Genomic DNA, 19520 nt, shown 5'->3' on the forward strand with positions numbered 1-19520 from the left:
TACATTGGGGAATGACTTCATTCCCAATTATTGTTATGTACTGTGGATCGGGTTCAGCCTTATGTGTGAATTGAAATTGCAGTGCGGAAATTAAAATTCAAACAATCATGTAAGCATGCTTGAACACACAAGGTATCCTCTTACAGGGGCTTCGAGGAGGTTTAGAATTTACCTCTCAAATCGTGCTTACACACTGCTTGAAGAGAAGGCGACGTTGGCTGGCACGTGATCTAAGAATCAGTCCTAACCGTTCGAGCATTCCTTGTTTTAGGTTACAAAAAAAGGTCTACTTAAAAAGCCCACAATCCGGGTTTTTAATAATTATACAACTTTGCCTTCAAGGGCCCAAAACATAAAAGTAAAACTAATACTAATACTAAGACTAATAGATTAACTAGATTAACTAGAGCTAATCGTAATTAGAGTGTTGATTACCAAGTTGATTCAAAGTGCGCGAGCGTATGATTCACGACTCGGCTCATACACTTGAACTTCCCAGGGCAATGAAAACTCTAATCCTTGGTAAGTTGCACAACTTCAACCAAGTGCTCAACCCATGCTAATCTACATAACTAACATATACTTTTTGTTTTCTATCTTTATCTATCACAACAAAGTCTACTGATTTATATAACTCTATTACAAAATCCGGATCTGTAGTTACAACCACAAAACAAATTGGATCGAACTGTGAAAAAATGGCAGCAGAGTGCTTGGATGCAACTGGGCGGTCATGCACCGGCGGTCGCCCCTCCGATTCCTGTGAAAGTTCGTTGGCTTCCAGCAGTAGCTTCAGCTCCTCTCCAGTAGTTGAACACAGTGCCTGGATTTGAAATAAAATAGATCAGTATTGAAAAATAACGGAACAAAATAACAAAAAATTTAAAGAACAACAAATAAAAGAGATAGAATGGTGCTTCCCTCCTTAGAACTCAACCAAGAATCCATATTCTTTCAATCCATGATGGCGACACCATTTGATGTTGTGCTAATGGTAAGTAAGGTTTTCAAAAGATTTGAAGTTGAGGTTCACCATAAATTGTTTAGAATATGGATTTATGGGAGTTGGGAAGGAGAAAATGTAGTATTCTTAACTAGAACTCATGACTTGTTTAAAATGACTCAAACTTTGTATTGATTGATGAATGAAAAACTTTGATTAAAGATTGAAACATAAAATTGAAAAGAAACAACTTTGATTGAAGATTGAAATATAAATTTGAAAAGAAAAAGATTGAATTGAAGGACAAAAAATAAAAACAAAACTTGAATATAAATGACTTGAAAATAAATGCTACTCTACTCCTACATGACACTAGAATAAGTCTAGGTGTATTCTCTCCTCCTACTTTTAGATTCTTATACCCCTACTTGTATAAAAGACTGATTTGCCCTCTCCCTCTACAATCAAGAGACCTCACCATGTTGCTTTATGTTTTTCCTTTATGCTTTTTCTTTTGCTTTTTCATATCTTCTTGATCAAGCTAGGTTTTGAGCAAGTATTCTTTTGTATTAAGGCCATCCATCTCTAGTCTTCTGAGTTAAGGACGTGACTTTCAGTTATCCAGTTTTGAGTCCTTGACCTTTGACCTTTGACATTGACTTTGACTTTTTGGCACTTTTTCATAGCAGCTTTGAGTCTTCATAATAAGCGTTAATAAGGCTCATTTTGGTGCTAAGATGCAGCTTTTATGATAAGTGGTTTGAAATGCTCTGTGACCTGAAAAAGGCAATAAAAGCTATGAGTTGTCTTTTCATTATGCGTAAGAAGGGTTGTAATGCAGTAATGTAAGGGTAATAAAACTCACATTTGGGAGTTGATCATCCTTCTTCCCCGCTAATGAGATGTATAGATTTATGAGAATAAATAAGGAGACAAGATCCTTTGTGCTAGATAGAGGAAATTTGTGAGTACCTTATCTGGAAAACTCTTACGAGGCTTAAGCTCGTCCACTAGAGAATTCCTAATGGTTTAAGGCCTTGTTGCATACGGTCAATGCAGTCGCACTCTGCGAAACGAGATTAGTATAATAAACACATTTTTGAATTATTCTATTCTTATCTCTCATCTTTGCTTGGGGACAAGTAAAATGTTGTTTGGGGGTAGTTGATCATGCCTCAATTATACGTTTTTATCCTCTTATAATGCTTCAATTTAGTTAAATTATATGATCAATAATATAGAAAACTCATGTTCTTATTGCTTTTTCATGATACAAGCCTATTGTAGACCAAATATCTCAAAAGACTTGTTCTAGAGCCAAAAGGAGACAAAAGGAGTCTAAAAGGGACCTCATGGAACAACTGAGAAAAAGTGTCAAAAAGTCAACGGTCAAGGTTAAAGTCAACTCAAGGGCCCAAAAACTCAAAAGCTCAGGAAACACTACAAGGCTTCAAAGACAAAGGGCTCAACCCTTTCCAAGATAATGGCTAAGCACCTAAAGCTTCAAAAGACCAAAGGCTCAAAATTCCAAAGACATGGGCTTAAGCCCAAAGGCTTGGTCCTATCCGCTCAACTCTAGAAGGCACAAGAAGGTTCTAGATTAGGTTGCTTCATGAATAAGTAAAAGAGGAGGGGTAAACTTGTACATCTCTACACACATATAAGTGTAGAGATTTCCCACTAAGCCTTATACCCTAGGAGTAGTATAAATTAATTAGGAGTAGGGTAAAATAGATAATAGTTTTTATTATTGTTTTCCATTTTCATTATTTTCACGCTTCAAGCTTTATTGAATCAAGTTTGTTTTCTTCCATTCAAAGTTTTTAATCATGTCTTTCATCAAAATAGTTATTCAAAACATCTTCTTATTCATTCATTCAACACCCAAAAGTTAGTTATACTCATTTGAATCAATCAAATGAGTATAACTTGCTAACCAAGCTATCTTTACTTATCAAGATCTACAAGTTTTACACTTAACCAAACAAAGTATTCATGTTTTAATCCTAAAAAACCTTAATAACTAGTTGTTGTCTACATTTTTTTTTTGCTTAAAGATAATTGATTTTATTAAAAATATAAAGTGAAAATGTTACAAACAAAAATGCCTATGCCTGACCGCAACTAGTACGCTTTCAAGCCAATTACATCAGTTAATGAATCGAAAATAGGTGGTGTGTTGATTTTCCAAGTTCACCATGAAACGTGGTCTTGCTTCCCACCACACACTATCAGCCCTAATCATATTAGCCCCATGTCTGGTGCATTTATCTGCCCCAATATTTGTCTCTCTCCAAGCTGTAGTTACATTTATCCACTCTGGCTTAAACTTGAGTGAGCTTCATGCTGCTCTTGCCTTCCAATGGACCTTGTCCCCTTGACATGCTTTTACAGCTGTTGTAGAGTCAGTTTCGACCCATATCTTGGACCAACCCATCTCCACTAACTTTTGAATTGCTTGTATGATGGCTTGAGTCTCTGCAACATAGTTTGTTGTGACACCGAGGCCACCTGCTGACACACCTAGAAAAGCCCCTTGATGGTCTCTAAGCACATAGCCCCAACCTGAGCTTCCTGGGTTTCCTTTAGGGCAACCATCGGTGTTTGCTTTTATTACTCCTACTGGTGGTGTCCCCCAATAACATTCGAAGATTTGGGGAGCTCTTCTCACCTTATTTGGCAGTCTTAGTGCGTGCAAGATCAAAAGCTCCGTTACATAGTTCTTCATACTATCTATTGATCTGTGATGAGCCCTTGCCACAACTTTTTTGATTAGGTAGCATATCTGAGTGAAATTAGAGGTTTTGTTGTCATATAGAACTATATTTCGGTTTTTCCATAAGCTCACTAGGTAGGTGATTGAACAAGCCTTCCACATGTCTAGGATCAAAGAGCTAAAGTGTTTTCATTGTTGCAAAATATTATTAAATGACTCAACTTGAACCTGCTGGCTGAATAGATTCTTTATAAGGCCCAAGCTCTTTTTGCCAGTGGGCAGTGAAAGAGTAAGTGATCCTTAGATTCCTTACTGCTCTTGTAGACACAACATCTTGATGATAATGATATTCTCCTCCTTTTCATCTTGTCATATGTTCTCATAGCACCATGCCATATTTTCCATGCAATACCCTTAGTTCTAGGTATGGTCTTTGCTGTCCAAATGAACTTACACCATGTTATTTTTTTACCCTTCATCTTGATATCATTGTGAGTTGCTGCTACCGTGAAATAACCATCAGAAGTGGATAACCAAATCCTAGAGTCTTCCCTGCTTCTGTTAGGTTGTTGAAGCATATTAACCTCTACACCCATGCCATTAAGCACCTGAATCATGCTAGCAGGGAAATCCTACTGCCCATCATGTATGAAGTCACCCAATTTAGCTTTGAGCTTCTTGATGCTCTTCTTGTCTTCCTCAAAGAAATCACATATTGTCTTGCTCAGTAACCAATTGTCTCTCCATATACTAATGGAGTTGATATTACTAACTACCTAGCCTTGAAGAACATTCATTACGGATAGAGCCCATCGGATGCCCCTCCACATTGTCGAGGATTCGTAATTAGACCACCCACCAACTCGATTCGTATACTTACCCTTCATGAACTCAGACCAATCACCTTTTTCATTGTGAAGGCTCCATGCCAATTTCATTAACATGGAAAGGTTAATGTCTTGAAGTCTCCTTATACCTAGTCCTCCCTCTTCAGTGGGTTTACATGTTTTATCCCAAGACACAGTGATATATTTCCTATCTTCTAGGTTCCCACTCCATATAAAGTTTCTAATGATTCGCTCTCCTTCCTTCAAAACTAAAGTAGGCCATTTGTAAACTGCCATGTTATGCACCGGTATGCTATTAAGGACATGTTGAGCCAGTATAACCCTTCCTTGGAATGATAGCATCTTTCCTGCCCAACTTGTAGCTTGTTTTATGATTTTATCAATAAGAGGGCTAAGAACAGCTTTGGTAACCTTTCCCATGACTAGGGGAACCCCTAGGTACTTCTCTGGTAGGCTTCCTTCCATGATGCCAAATGTGTTTAGAATCAGTTCTTTTCTTCTTGCAATCATCGAGCTGAGGAAAATTTTGCATTTTTCCTTGTTAATAACCTGGCCTAAGGTGTTTTGATACCTGTCTAGTAGCTTCTTAAAGTTCTTGATGCATCTTATATTAGCATTACCAAATAAGAATATGTCTTCGTCAAACATGAGATGTGATGGGCTAGAGTATTTAGAGGTTACCACCATCCTTTGAATCTTATTAGTTGTTATCAAGTGTTAGATGTTTAGACTGAGGAAGTCCTTTACAATTGAAAAAAGAAGTGGAGATAGTGGGTCACCTTGCCATAGCCCCCTCTCTGCTTTGAAGAATCCATTAGGCCCTCCATTGAACATGATGGAGATATTGTTGCTTGACATAACACCTTGAATCCACCCAATCCAAGTACTGTTGAAACCCATTTGCTGAAGAACCTTCCATAGAAATTTCCAGTCCAAAGTATCAAAGGCTTGGGAGATATCCAACTTAATACCAATATTCCATCCTCTCTTCTTTTTACTTTGATTTCATTAATAAGTTTAGATGCGAGCCGGATAACCTACTGTGAATTTCTGTGGGCAATGAACCCATATTGTTGCTTGGAAATGATTCTCTGAGCAATTGGCCCCAGCCTCAAAGCAAATATCTTTGTAATGACCTTGTACATGAAATTCAAAAGACAGATAGGCCTGTACTTGTTCAACTGATTAGAATTTTTCTCCTTTTGAATAAGTACTAGGAAGCTAGCATTAAATCCTTGTGGTAGTCGAGATTTAATGAAGAAGCACTGGACAGCTCTGCATAGGTCATACTCAACTATACTCCAGCAAGTTTGAAAAAAGAACCCATTAAATCCGTCTGGCTTTGGTAAGCTTTAAGGGTCAAGCTCAAACACTACTTTCTTTATCTCTTCAAAACCTGGCATTCGGGATAAGAAGGCATTATCTTGATTAGTCACCACCGCTGGAATTCTGTGTATGAGCTCCAAGTCCACTTCATGCTCTTCGTGCCTGAATTTGTCCTTGTAATGCTGAACTATATAATCCCCAATCTCATCCTCATTTTGAAGAAAAATTCCTTCTGTAGTTTTCATTTATGTGATTAGTGATCTGCTTCTATTCATTGTGACTAGGGCATGGAAGTATTTTGTGCTTCGATCATAGTCATTATCCCATTTAGTCCGTGACTTCTATCTCCAAAGCATTTGCTCCTATTGTAAAAGCAACTCCACTTTATTTTCTTCACTTACGAGCTCTAAGCCAAGTGCATCATCAGTGTTACTCTGTTCAAACCTCTTTTGCAGCTGCTCTAGAATAATGGTTTCAGCCTCCACCTTATACTTGAGATGCCCAAAGGTTGTTCTGTTCCAGTTCTTGAGGGCGCCTTTAAGCCTTCTTAACTTGCTAGTCAAAATGAAGATTGAATGACCCATAACCGCCTCCTGCCAGCTCTCTTTCACCATGTCAAGAAAATTAGAGTGAGTAGTCCACATGTTAAAAAATCTGAAAGGAATGTTATTAGGCTTTGGAATAATAGCCCCTTGGCCCATGATAGAAGAATGATCAGAACACAATCTGCTGATAGTCTTGTAGCTCCATCCAGGGAATTTATTGAGCCATTCTGCATTGAAAAACATTTTGTCTAACTTCCCAAGGATCTTGTTTCGACCAAGCTGTTTCTTCCACCAAGGGAAATTAAGGCCAGTGCTTTCGGGGATACTATAAGAAAGCAGTTACTGATGGCTTCTCTAAAGTCATTCATGGGGGCCTTTTCTAGCTGTAGTCCACCAAGTTTCTCTGAGTGGCTCAAATATGCATTAAAGTCACCAATCACTTCCCAAGGCATGTTGGTTGAACTGATATGCTTAAGTTCAGTCCAAAGATATCTTTGTTACATATAGAGACTGTACGCATGAATAATAGTAATAAGATTGCCAAGCACGTCAACAGTGATCTGCTGGCTGGAGATGTGTACCACAGTGAGAGAAAGAACAGTTGTCTTCCACAGTAACCAAAGATTTGGGACTCTATTGATATTACTATTAAAGATAATTTGTGAATTCAACCCTAAAGAGTTGATATATTCAACAAAAAAATCATTCGGAACGTTATTAGTTCAGCAAGGCCCACTATATCTGGATCCCAATGTCGAATGAGTTTAGAGAGTCTTTCTTGAGATTTGTCATTCGCAATACCTCTAATATTCCAAAAGAAGCACTTCATGGTAGCGAAGTAACAATTTTAATAAGAAAGGTGAGAAGTCACTTGGCTCATGCCTTTCTCCTAGCCCTAGTGATAAGAGCCCAAAACTGTAGTTTTAACCCGTTAACAATAATACTTTTAGACCAATTATGCTAGTAATAAGTAAGAGTTAATGTTGATTACGTGTTTTTATGTATTTTAGGCATTGAAGTCAATTATGTGCAGAAATGTGTCACTTTGGCGAGATAAAGGAGCAAGGGTTGGTTGCTAAGAAGTTTTGTGATTAAAAGCCAAGATTCAAGGAGAAAAAGCCTTTATAAAGCCTGATCAAAGCTGAAAAGTCAAAGTCAACGTGGGCAGAAACAACACACAAAAGTCACCAGAAATTCCGAAGGCCATATCTTTAGACTCAGACCTCGGAATTGGGCCTACCTTATGTCAAAAAGACCGGCTCAGAAAGAGCTTTCCAATGGTCCAAGTCTTCACCCAATCAGAGAAGCAAAAGTAGATAAAAAGTCTACTAAAGTCAAATCTAGCTGGAAAGGGGGTCTGTGGACTGAAGAAATTGGGCTTTGGGCTCGATTTTCCGAACCAAAACATGGCTCCTCAGCCCATGCACGAAAATGTGGATCTAGTCTCCTCAATTTCAAGACAAAAGACGTAGCTCTTAAGAAAAATTAGCTTAGGTAGGAGGTAGTCATTAGAGAATAGTTTCTAGATCTAGTTTTGAGAATCCATTATGTAGTTTATTAATTAGTTTTTATTATCTTGTTTTAATTTAGTATTTGAATCAATTGTTATTTATTTATTAGATCAATAAAGTAGTTTGTTCTTCATAATATAGTTTCATTTCATTAATCATTGTAGTTTCAATTCCTAGATTTAGTCATTTGTCATTATTAGGCGTAAGACAAATATTCCTAAAGACGCCTTTCTAACTGAACAGTTTTCAACTTTATCAGAACACAATAGAATGGTTAAATACAAGGACCCTGGTTGTCCTACTGTACAATGCACCTTAAGAGATTCCCACACGACGACCACTTTATTAGACCTGGGGGTAAGTGTTAACTTACTCCCGTATTATTTATACAAACAAATAGGTTTACAAGAGATGCAACCTACTCAAATGACGTTGCAATTAGCGGATCGGTCTATTAAGTATCCTAAGGGTGTGGCTGAAAATGTGCTTGTTAAGGTTCATGATTTCTACTATCCTACTAATTTTGTTATCCTCGATACAGAAGTCGTTAACAACTCTATTCCGATCATCTTAGGGCGTCCCTTCTTGGCGACTGCCAACGCGCTTATAAATTGCCGCGATGGTTCGATGTCCTTGTCTTTTGGCCATCTTTCTGTTGAGGTAAATGTTTTTAAAATGATGAAATAGTTACCAGATTCGTCTATAGATGGGAAGGTTAGCATGATCGAGAGCTTAGCTTAAGATTATTTTAATAACACGTTTCCCGAAAACCATATGCATAAATTCTTTTCCTTTGGAAGTTCAGATTTTGTCAATGACTCCTACTTAGAGGAAGTCAACACCATCTTTGAGTCTACACCTATGGTAGACCCTTCTGTTGTTCCATCTACTGAGTTTGAAGACTTGCTGCCTAAGCAAGTATTCATTACTCAAGAAGAGGACCCTCCAGAAGCATTTATTGACATTCCTTCCACCCTGGTGCTTAAACCTCTTCCTTCTGAGTTAAAATATATTCAACTTGATCTGGATGGTAGTCATCCGGTAATTATATCTTCTCTACTATCTAAGGAGGATGAGACACGTTTGATGAGGGTGATTAGGGAACATCGTTCTGCGATTGGTTGGTCCTTAGCCAACATTAAGGGAATTGACCCTAATGTATGCACTCATCGTATCCATTTGTAGGATAACGCAAAGACTTCTCGGGAACCTCAGCGTCGCTTGAACCCTGCCATGAAAGAGGTGGTCAAGGAAGAAGTCTTATGGTTACTCAATGCGGGTATCATGTACATAATGCCAAGGGTGAATATGTTGTAACGCATGGTCCTATGAAATGGCGAATCTGTATCGATTACAGACGTTTAAATGTCATGACACGAAAGGATCATTTTCCTTGACCCTTTATAGATCAGATGCTAGAACGTCTAGTTGGTCATGTTTTTTACTGTTTTTTGGATTGCTACTCTGGCTATTTCCAAATTATTATTGATATTGATGACCAAGAAAAGACTACCTTCACATGTCCTTTTGGAACATATGCATATAAACGAATGCCTTTTGGCCTTTGTAATGCTCCTGGTACTTTCCAGAGGTGTATGCTTCATATATTTAGTGACATGGCAGAGCGTTTCATGGAAGTATTCATGGATGATTTTTCTATCTATGGAGACTCTTTCACTAACTGCATGTCTAACCTGTTTAAGGTTTTGACACGGTGTGAAGAGAATAGTCTGGTTTTGAATTGGGAAAAATGTCATTTTATGGTGAAAAAGGGAATCGTGCTAGGTCATATTGTATCTAGTGATGGCATCGAAGTAGATAAGGCCCAACTAGATAAGATAGCGACTCTACCTATACCACGAACTGTCCGTGATATTAGAGCCTTTCTAGGCCATGCAGGTTTTTATAGGCGCTTTATCAAAGATTTTTCAAAAATAGCTAGGCCTTTAACTAATTTGCTTTTAAAGGATGCCATCTTTGATTTTAATTTTAACTGTAAACAGGCTTTTGAAAGTTTACAAGCCGCCTTAACCTCTGCACCCATTATACAGCCTCCCGATTGGTCTAAACCTTTCGAACTCATGTGTGATGTTAGTGATTATGATGTTGGTGCTGTCTTGGGTCAGAAACTAGATAATAAATCCACTGTTATTTATTATGCTAGTAAAACTTTAAACGATGCTCAAAGGAATTATACAACTACTGAAAAGGAATTCTTAGCTGTAATTTATGTTTTAGATAAGTTTCATCTTTATTTGGTTGGTTCTAAGACTCTAGTTTACATGGACCATGCAGCCCTTAGGTACCTTCTCGCAAAGAAGGATGCTAAGCAGAGATTAATTCGATGGATTCTTCTCCTGCAAGAGTTCACATTAGAAATAAAGGACAAAAGAGGGGTCGAAAATGTAGTTGCCGGCCACTTATCTAGACTTACAATAACGATGATAGTGATTCTGAGTCCATACCTGACTCTTTTCCTGATGAGCATCTGTATGCTATTTTTTCTTCACCATGGTATGCTGACATTGTGAATTATTTAGCGTCTGATACTATTCCTACTGATTGGCCATGAAATGAACGTAAGAAGTTCTTGGCTAGAGTTAGGCTATACTATTGGGATGAGCCCTACCTTTTTAAGTATTGTGCGGATCAGATTATTCGTCGTTGTATTCCCTAGTGGAAATATAATGAGGTTCTCTCTTTCTGCCATGACAAAGAGTGTGGTGGCCATTTTAGTGGTATGAAAACAGCTACTAAAATTCTTCAATATGGGTTTTATTGGCCTACTCTTTTTAAAGATGCCGGAGTGCATTGCAAGACGTGTGTTCATTGCCAACAACTTGGGCGAATCACGAAGTGTAATATGATGCCATTAAATCCAATCATGGTGGTAGAAGTTTTTGATGTATGGGGCATTGATTTCATGGGTCCTTTTTGATAAGAGCCCAAAACTGTAGTTTTAACCCCTTTAACAATATTGCTTTAGAACAATGATGTGATTAATAAGTAAGAGTTGGGTAGAACAATGATGATGTGATTTCATTGTGCTTTTGTGTATTTTAGGCATTGGAGTCGAATATGTGTAGAAATGCGTCCCTTTTGCGAGATAAAGGAGCAAGGGTTGGTTGCTAAGAAGTTCTATAATAAAAGGCCAAGATTCAAGGAGACAAAGCCTTTTTAAAGCCCGGTCAAAGTTGAAAAGTAAAAATCAACGCGGGCGTAAAACAAAAGATAAAAAGTCGATTAGAACTTCGAAGCGTCAGATCTTTGGACTCAGACCTCGGAATTGGGCCTACCTTATGTCAAAACGACCGGCTCGGAAAGAGCTTTCCAATAATTCAAGTCTTGACCCAATAAAATTAGTAAAAGTGGGCAAAAAGTCTGTGAAATTCAAATCCAGTTGAAAAAGCCTCTGTGGACTGAAGAAATTGGGTTTTGGGCTCGATTTTCCGGCCCAAAATATAGCTTCTCAGCCCATGCACGAAAAAGTGGATCTGGTCTCCTCCATTTGTATGGAGAAGACTTAACTCTTAAGTTTACCTAGATCTAGATTAGAAAATTAGGTTAGACTCCATTAATTAGTTAGAATAGCTTGTTTTAGATCTAGTTTTTACCTTCAATTGATTAGTGTTAGAACAAAGTAGATTATTATTTAGAATCACTATTAGTTTTATAATAAAGTATTACTTTTCATTTCAATTTAGTTATTGATTAAATTCTTATTTAGTTTTAGTTGTTTTAAATTCATAAATTAGGTTATCTTCATTTTGATTCTTAGACTATTGTTAAAATTAGATTTATAAAGTTAAAATTAGTTATTAAATTATGAATTGTTATTATTGTTCTTATGTTGGGAATAATAGTATAATGATATTAGGTGGATTGATTACTCTTCTCTATAATTTTCTCTTCCATCAAAACCCTATTTTTATTAGTTTAGTTAATTTAGATTTATTTGAATCCATCGTATAATCGTAGAATAGAAATTTCACATCACACATTACTCTCACCATTGTTCTTTGTATTTGATTAGTTAAATTCGTTTAAGTCTAGAGAGTTAAGACTGGAATGATTCCGTACTCTATATATTGCATGAATATATATGTGAGAGTAGGAAATAAATAATTGATGCCTTAAGAATGAGGTTAGAGTAATCTAGTTTAGTTTTTACGGGTTATCACTTTTTCGGTTTCCCACGGTTTTATATATATTCTAGTTATCGTGGACTACGTGTCTAAATAGATAGAGGCCATGGCTTGCCATAGTAATGACCATAAGACAATTGTGTTTTTTGTTAAGGAATACATTTTTTGTCGATTTGGCATTCCTAAAGCCATCATTAGTAATGGTGGAACACATTTTTGTAACAGAGTTGTTGCATCTCTAGTGAAAAAGTATGGAGTTACACATAAGGTAGCAACTCCGTATCATCCACAAACTAGCGGACAAGTAGAAGTTTCTAATAGGGAAATCAAAAAGATCTTAGAAACAACTGTAAATCCTGATAGGAAAAACTGGTTGAAGCATCTATCTGATGCCTTATGGGAATATAAGACTACTTTCAAAACTCCTATAGGTATGTCTCCCTTTAGACTTGTATTTGGGAAACCTTGTCATTTGCCCGTTGAATTGGAGCACCGTGCTATGTGGGCTATAAAAAGCCTTAACTTCAATTTTGATGAGGCAGCTGTCAAGTGCAAGTTGCAATTGAATGAGCTTGAAGAAATCTGTAAAGATTCTTATGATCTCGCGAAGGATTATAAAGCTAACATGAAACGTGTTCATGATAAGCAAATCTTGCGCAAAAAGTTTGTGGTAGGGCAAAAGGTCTTGCTTTACAACTCCTGTCTACATATTTTTCTAGGGAAATTGAAAACTCGTTGGTTTGGTACTTTTCTGGTTACTAAAGTCACCCCTTACACGGCAATCACCTTGGTAAATCCCAAGGACAACAGTACCTTTCAAGTCAATGGCCAACGGTTAAAACATTTTCACGAGCTATTGTCCCCTGATGTGGAGGAAGTCCTGTTACAGGACCCTGTCTATGAGGACTGACCTTTGTTGGGGTGTACTTCATTTCATTCACATATATTGGTTAGTGCACCATTCTATGGAGTGTGTGGCTGTAAGTACCGGATCCTAAGTCCACGGTTAACATAATTCATGTTTTCCACTCTTGCATGTTTTCTCAGTTTTTGAGTCATGTTTCTCTATGGTGTTAATTATGCATTTATTGCTTTATTGTTTTTCTTATATTAAATTTTGTTCATAAAAAGTAAAAAATATCAAATCCATAAAAATAGTAATCTAGGAAGTCTCGGGAATCTGACTTTAAAAGACCCACGTTTAAAACAAATTTCCTAATCTTCGTTGCCAAAAATTTGTTTGGGGGTGGGGTGTTCGTTTTTCTGTCCTTGATTGCTCAACTTTCCATTTGTGTTGCTTAGGCCGTTTAATCGTATTTCGATTCGGGTTGACATTATCTATTAATTCAGATTTCATTCGTTCGCATAACTTATGTCATGCACGCACTTCGAGGCATTTTCCATTTTCTTATATATCATTAGAGCTTGGAATAGAGTGTTTATGGATCATTGGATTGGAAATTCTCTCCTGATCATTTTCATATCTCATTCACATAAATCGGACCGGCAACGAAGCGGCAAATTTAGTTTAAATTTGTGCGAAAAATCGAAGTGCGCTTGGGCCCAATCTCGCACGCACGTGCGTGGCACGTTCGTCTTCTTCCTCCAAATCAAAAACAGAATCGTGATTTCTTTCATTCCGCCATTAACAAAGCTTTAAACCCTAACTAAAAAAAAAAGAAAACCTAAATACACCAACGCCCAAAGTTCAAATCAACTTTAAATCTTCTCCAAAACATCCCACCACCATCTCCAACAATTTCAACCACCGAAAACATCCAAAACTCCAAGAATTCGAACTGCCACCACGCCACCACCATTGTTACTTTTAGTGAGTTGTTTCAAAACTCGTCTCCCTACCTTATTCAAACCCACAAATCCTTTCAAAACTTCAATGGCTCAAAGACGTAGAATTTTGTCAGAACAAGAATTTACACCCTTCCACTTTCAACCGTTTTTCAGTGAGGAGATGATTCGTAGGGATTGGAACCATTTGTGGTATACAACGAATGATTTTTATCACGAAGATTTGGTTTAACAATTTTATAGGACGAGGGAGTTGGTTGGGAATAAAATTTTTGTGAAGGTGAAAAAGTAAGGAGAGAAGTTGATAGAAATTTGTTGGCTCGTATCTTCGGCATGGAGGAAGGACGCACTCTAGTAGCCACAGTGCAGGAATCCCAATTTACTAGGATCGAGGCTTTGATGAACGAGACAATTTTGGAGAGTAACTACAATGCGAGCTCGCATTGTGTTCGCCAGTCGTCTCTGCGAACCAACCAGCTGGCTGATAATAGCCCAAAACTGTAGTTTTAACCCCTTAACAATAATAATTTTAGACCAATTATGCGAGTAATAAATAAGAGTTAATACTGATTACGTACTTTTATGTATTTCAGGCATTGAAGTCTATTATGTACGGAAATGTGCCACTTTGGCGATATAAAGGAGCAAGGGTTGGTTGCTAAGAAGTTATGTGATTAAAGGCCAAGATTCAAGAGAAAAAGCCTTTGTAAAGCTCGATTCGGAAAGCTGAAAAGTCGAGTCAACACGCGTAAAGCTTGACACACAAAAAGTCAGAACTTCGAAGACCCGTATCTTTGGACTCAGGCCTCGGAATTGGGCCTACCTTGTGTCAAAACGACTAGCTCGAAAAGAGATTTCCAATGGTCTTTAAGACTTGACCCAATCAGAGGAGTAGAAGTGGACGAAAATTCTGCTGAAGTCAGATCCAACTGAAAAGGGCCTTGTGGACTGAAGAGATTGGGTTTTGGGCTCGATTTTCCAGCCTAAAACATGGCTCCTCAGCCTATGCACGAAAAGGCGGATCTGGTCTCCTCCATTTCCACACACAAGACTTAACTCTTAAGTGATAGTTAGCTTTGGATAGAAGGTAGCCATTAGAGAATAATCTGGATCTAGTTTTGAGTTTTTGAATTAGTTAATTAATTAGTTTTCATTCCATTAATTAGTTTCATTCCTTGTTTTAGATTAGTTATTGGAATCATTGTTCATCATTTATTAGATAAATAAAATAGTTAGTTCTTGATAATTTTGATTTTGTTATTTAAAATTGCTTAGATCTAATTTCAATTCTTGTTATTTAATGATTTCTTAGTTGTTAATTTAGATTTCAATTATTGTTTAGTTGAATTTAATAAAGTTAGAATCTTTATATTATGTGTAATTCAATTTCATATGGAAATGATAGCATAATGATTCTAGGCTAAACCTCCATTAGAGGGGGTTGAAGAAGCCTTGATGAAGCTTGATCTTTGTTAACTTAGAAATCGTCGTGATAATCAATTCAATTCTAGAAAGTAATTAGCTCACCATGGGAATGGGTTTGGTTGCTTCACATGCTAGTTATTAATTGGCAGAGATGTCATGTATAATTAGGGATTAGAATTACCATTTTGATATGCGAAGCATTGAAATTTGGATCACGACGAATCTTTGTTAGTTGATTAAGTCCATTAGTTGATTACGTTTATCAAATGGCGCAGCTGCCATCTTAGTTCCCTTTAGTATTGTTTTCTTTAGAATTGTTAGTCTTCCAAAGTCCCAAAACCTATCCACCCTTGTTTGATTCTAACTATGGTTGCCCGTTTCAGCATTGAAATTTTTCCTCGCAGAATTACACGGAGCGCGACCCGCGCCCTAGGCAGCCCAAATAAGAGCGCCACCCGCGCCCAAACGCCTGGAACTCCAGTTTTTAGCTAAGCGCGACCCGCGCCTTGCGAAGGCAAAACTCGAGCGCCTTCCACGCTGAAGCGCCTGGACCATGAGTTTTTCCCTAAGCGCAACCCACACCCTACCAAGGCTAAGTTCGAAGGCCGACCAGCCCAAACGCCTCTCCAATTTGACTGGAAGCGACACATTGCCCTACCTAGGCCTATTCTCGAAGCGTGACTGCACCTCTCAATGAAACTGTCCGATTTCCACAGGTTTGTTTCAAACTTCCATTTCTTCAAGGTTTTTAGTGTTCTAACTAAATACACTGAGCACGCGTATACAAGACGTTATTCATAAGCGAAAAAAGGAGGCATTTAGGTACTCTTTTCTTCCACACCTCGCATCTCCTGTTAGAGGTTCATACTAGCATATCAGGATTGTTTGGAGTGTTGTTGTGTTTCGTTAAGATTGGCTTAGCCTTGCATGAGATTAAGGTCAGGCCGAAGAAAAACGCCTAACGTAATCAACCGGCAACGTTAACAAACACGCCTTTCTAGTATACCACTCACTACACCTCTAGCTAATATACCACACACACCACCTGAAATAATGGCTGAAGAAAGAGAGTCTCCTCTCTCTGACTTTTATAAAGCCTTGAACGATAGCCCTAAATCTTGCATCGTTCTATCAGACCCAGTGGGGGATTTCCGAATCCCCCCAAATATATTTAATTTGTTACCCGTTTTTCATGGGTTAGACCATGAAAAACCTTATGAGCACATGCATAGGATTGACCAAGTCCTTACTACATTCTACCATCCTACGGTTGGTGCTAAACAAATTAAACTAAGGGTGTTTCCTCTCACTTTAGCCAATAAGGTGGCATCTTGGTTAACTACCCAAGCACCTAATTATGTGGACTTGTGGGCTAAACTTGTTCAACTATTTATGGAATATTTTTACCCACCACTGAAGACCGATGAAATGATTTCCAAGATTTATTTCTTTCGATAGAATCCTCATGAATCATTTTCGGAGGCTTGGAATCATTTCACGGATCTTCTTATAGAGTGCCCACACCATAACCTAGCGAAAGACATGTTAGTTCGTGCCTTTTTCAAAGGACTTCTACACCACCATAAAGAAGTCCTTGACATAATGAATGGGATAGTTTCCTAAGTAAGGGAGCCTCAGAGGCTTATAAATATTTAGAAGATCAAACTAAGCGTAATAATAACTGGGGGGGGGGGGTTAGTGATGATACCTCCCGCAACGCTAGTTCTTCTACAACAGTAAAGGCCGCCGGTATGTTTGAGATGAAACCCGACCCTGAACTTAAAAATTTAATTGAATCTCTCACTAAAAAGGTAGAGGCTATTTCTGTTCAACAAAAGCTTATTTCCGTCATGAATGTCAACACCAATCCATGTAATTTCTGTTTAAGTCCAGAGCATCCCGACTCTTATTGTCCTCTCGCTTATGAACAACAACAATCACAACAAGATATATTTGTTTCATTAATAGCGAACCTAACACAGCTTGGCGACCAAACCCCAACTTCGGTTGGCAATATAATCAACAACCTCCAAGGTTGTTTAACCCAAATGTTAGGCCAACAAACAATTACAACCAAGCTCAACCGAGGCAATGACAAGGACAAGGACAAGGAAATTATAATAATTATAACATTAATAGAGGTATCGTTCCGGTAAATAATAACTATCAAAATCCACCCATTAATAATCAACGTGACATAGTTCCTGTCACACAACCAGTGGCAAATACTACTCCACAACCGGATCGTTTGGATACCTTTATGCAATCTCAACAACAGATTTTACAAGCTATCCAACTTTTCTTACAGCAGTTAGCTCAAGAGAAAGTACAACCCAAAGATGTGTTTCCAAGACAAGCGGTACCTAATCCTAAAACACCAAACACAACCTTTGAGGTAAACGGTAATACTAGTAACGAAAATGCAAACGTAGGTGAGATAAATTCCATCACCACTCTCCGTTCTGGGAGAGTGGTTGATAACAACGTAAATATGCCTATAGTTACCCCACAAGTAGTCCCTACACTGGAGATTGAACTAGATACCAAAATAGAAACTGATAAGCCTACCCCTGTAGAGGTACCAGTTAAACTACAACCTAAGAAACATAAAGCAAAGGTTAAACATCCAGTTGATCCATACGCTAAATATAGAGAGAACCCACCGTTTCCTCAGAAATTAGCTATGTTAAACAAGGATACAAATTTTGATGAGTTTAGGGAATTTTTTAAAAATCTAACGATAAACTTACCTTTTCTTGAAGCGATTAAAAAGTTACCTCACCATGCTAAGTTTCTTAAAGAGTTGTGCACTACTAGGCGTAAGACAAAGATTCCTAAAGACGCCTTTTTAACTGAACAGTTTCCAACTTTAATGGAACACAATGGAATCGTTAAGTACAAGGACCCTGGTCGTCCTACTGTATAATGCACCTTAGGGGATACTCACACGACCTCTGCTTTATTATACCTAGGGGTGAGTGTAAACTTACTCCCTTATTATTTATATAAACAAATAGGTCTACAGGAAATGCAACCTACAATAATGAGGTTGCAATTAGCTAATAGGTCTATCAAGTATCATAAGGGTGTAGTGGAAAACGTTCTGTTTAAGGTTCATGATTTCTACTATCCTGCAGATTTTGTTATCCTTGATACAGAAGTCGCTAACGACTCTGTTTCAGTAATTTTAGGGTGCCCTTTCTTGGCAACTACCAACGCGCTTATAAACTGCCGCGATGGTTCGATGTCCTTGTCCTTTGGCCATCTTTCTATTGAGGTCAATATTTTTAAAATGAGAAAACAGTTTCCTGACACGAATATCGATGGATAGGTTAGCATGATCAAGAGCTTAGCTCATGATTATTTCAAAACCACGTTTCTGGATGATCAGATGCACAAATTCCTTTCCTTTGGAAGTTCCAACTTCGGTGAGAACTCCCTAAAAGTCGAGAAAGATTTCCTTCATCTATTTTGCAACTCTTCCTTGCCACCTCGCGAGCCCCACCTTGCCAACATTCTTTCATCCTTTGACACTATGACGGAAGATGAATTTTTCACCCTCTATCCCAGTGATTCTTTTGACCCACCTATCGAGGAGTGTCTTGCATATCTCAAGGCTTCTAATGATCTAGACCTGAGAGCTCTAGCTGACACTCACTCATCTTCCATCACCAATTTTCCCTACCTTCCACCTTTCCAAAGGAACCTGGAGTTTGCGCTTGATCATCTTGCTTCTTCTGTGCTTAATGATTTTCTAAATCCTCTTAATACAGAAATAATTCCCAAGGGAAAGGCACTTGACACCTTCATTTTCAGAATTGAGATAGTACCCACCTACACTATGAATGAGTTTTGTGCTAAACCCACATTCTCATTTTTTCCATTCCTTACTTCTAAAACTTATCCATATCCAACATATCTTCCACAAACATCCATTTTCTCACGATCATTCACTTGGACACCCTCCCGTTCAAAGAAGAAAAAGAAGGTGCATGCTCGGTTACGTTCTAGATCTATCAGACTTCGCTTTCATTTCAATAAGTTGCGTCGTAAAAAATCTTGGTGCTTGATTCTGTTTGGGGTGCATTCCATGTTATTTATTTATAGGAAGACCCACAACTCTTTAGGTTGTTGATATATGGAAAACTGCAGGGTATCTATATATATCCAGTTATTTGTTAAAGTCTTGAGTATCTGACTATAAACGGCTCATTTTGTTGGTTGGTGTACTTCCTTTCATTTCCATATATTGGTA

The sequence above is a fragment of the Coptis chinensis genome, chromosome 2, assembly GCF_015680905.1.
Source record: "Coptis chinensis isolate HL-2020 chromosome 2, ASM1568090v1, whole genome shotgun sequence".
Taxonomy (NCBI): Eukaryota; Viridiplantae; Streptophyta; class Magnoliopsida; order Ranunculales; family Ranunculaceae; genus Coptis; species Coptis chinensis.